Below are 2,118 nucleotides of genomic sequence, written 5' to 3'. Positions count from 1 at the left end.
AATTTATGGTTTGAATTTCTATGGACAATAAAAATACATGAGTTTGGCCTCCAAATTCATGCTAGCTAAAGGTTTACAACTTCTTAGCAGAATTTCCTCCATGCCCCTATTCTCAAACATTCAAATCAAAGATTTAAGGATGTATCTCCATAGTCCTAAGGAATATAAGGGGGCTTTCTTTTTCTTCACTCCCATAAAGAAGGTATACAGCATTTGGGTTCCAGTTTTGTAGTGGTCTCCTATCAGACTCCCCACCTTGGGAGAACTTTTCCTTAGAAGACAATCAAAGTGTAATTCCAGCTAGCAGGAAACACAGGCAATCAACTCCCAGCTTCCTGAAAAAAACATAAGCAAGCAAATGAAGGAAAGATAGCTATCTAGCACTAGATACAAAGAGAACACCTTGGAAGACAGGGAGTATAAGTAGGGGCATTTACTTATTTAAAACCAAAAAGAAAAATACAGGTGCATTGCCCTACAGGCTCCCAGGTGTGGACCTGATTGATAGCCCCTATGCTGCCAGAGCCTCTATCCTACCGCACCACCCCCAACTCTGTGGCGGCCAAGACTCGGGCCCATGGGCCAACCGCACACTTCACCTGGCATGAGGTGGTGCAGCTCAGGTGCAATGGCTCATGATTCACTAGGGTGTACAAAATCAGCATGTTCAGCCACAGGCAGTCTATGAGGGTTCCCTGACCATCATCCACCATGCAGGCAGGATGCCAGGATCCCTCTGTGGCCTTCAACACATCAATAAGGTCCTTGTGAGGAAGTATATGAACATTCTCCTATTTTAGAGAACTGTGTCTGGAGCAGCCCAGTATTGAGCCCACTAAGAATAAAGAGCTAGCAGATGAGTTCTGGCAGCTACAGACCGTAGTGAAGCAGATGGGGCACAGGAAGGCCAATCATGTCCTCCTCTGGCCATACCTACTCCACATCCTGCTGCTGGATGTCGCTGCCTGATTCACTCTTTGGATCTTTGGGACCTCTTTCCTGCCCTTCCTCCTGTGTATGCACTGATTAAAACAGCTCGGGCCCAGGCTGGCTGCAGCATGACTTTGGGCATCTGTCATTCTTCGGCACTTCTACTTGGAACTACCCGCTATATCGTTTTATGATGGACCACCTCAAAGTGGCCCCGTCAGTTACTGGGACTATATGTACCCCTAGTACCTCAATCTCAACTGCTTCTGCCAAGACCCAGATATCAATATGCACTCCTTCTTTTTTCAGATATCAATATGTACTCCTTCTTCTTTGCCTCCGGGAAGATCCTTTCTGGGGAGCTTGGGACACAGAAGAAAAAGTATATGTCATACAACCACCAGCACAAATACTTCTTCCCAGCAAGCCCCCAGCCTTGTTGCCTCTCTACCTCCAGTGGCATACTTTCCACTTTGTTATCCAGTACAAAAAGTGAGTGGATTTGCCTGGATGATTACTTTCTACACCAGCAACTTCCTCACTTAAGTGCTGTTGAGGGGACTGAAAGGCTTCCTGGCCTTTTCTTCATAGTCAGTTCCCTAGAACACAACTGATTTGTGTGAGTGACACAGATGAACCATATCCCCACACACACTGATCATGACTAGAATGTGGACTGAGGCTCCGCCTAGCTCCTGGCAACATGCAATGTCTATATGTCTGCCTTCAGTGACTAATCGCGTTGACATCTCAGCTTCCAAACTGACCACCACATTTTCCCACAATGCTTTGACACAGTTACCACAAAGTGACATCCATGGCGCAGTCCCTGTGTGCTTCATAGAGTACTAGTCCAAGCCTCTGCTCTCAGCCTTCACCTATATTGTCTACTCACTGAAGGAGTACAGGCAGCCCTGGCCAGATACTTATCTTTGCCAATAACAACATCCCCCCATCTGGAAAGCATCTAGACCCAAAGCAGAGAGAGCTTGAGGGAAAATGCCACCAGAGTTCTGATACTCAGAGGGAGTGGGTTTGGGGAAATAAAGGTTCTAACTCAAACTCCTCCCCTTTGTCTTTTAGGCACAGATATAAGACCTCAAGGGTGGGATGGGGGAACATGTAAGCCCCCTGGAAGGAAGGAAGGAAGGAAGGAAGGAAGGAAGGAAGGAAGGAAGGAAGGAAGGA

General features: G+C 46.8%; 1 pseudogene; it reads left to right on the top strand.

Annotated features, from left to right (window-relative positions):
- The first annotated feature begins 513 nt into the window (after positions 1-513).
- LOC144238314 (acyl-CoA (8-3)-desaturase pseudogene) lies at positions 514-1,872 on the top strand (annotated as a pseudogene).
- The last annotated feature ends 246 nt before the right edge of the window (positions 1,873-2,118 follow it).

The sequence above is a fragment of the Crocuta crocuta genome, unplaced genomic scaffold (assembly GCF_008692635.1).
Source record: "Crocuta crocuta isolate KB4526 unplaced genomic scaffold, BGI_CrCroc_1.0 scaffold429, whole genome shotgun sequence".
NCBI classification, from domain to species: domain Eukaryota; kingdom Metazoa; phylum Chordata; class Mammalia; order Carnivora; family Hyaenidae; genus Crocuta; species Crocuta crocuta.
The sequence above is the reverse complement of the archived record's forward strand: the minus strand, read 5'-3'. Positions and strand labels throughout refer to the sequence as shown.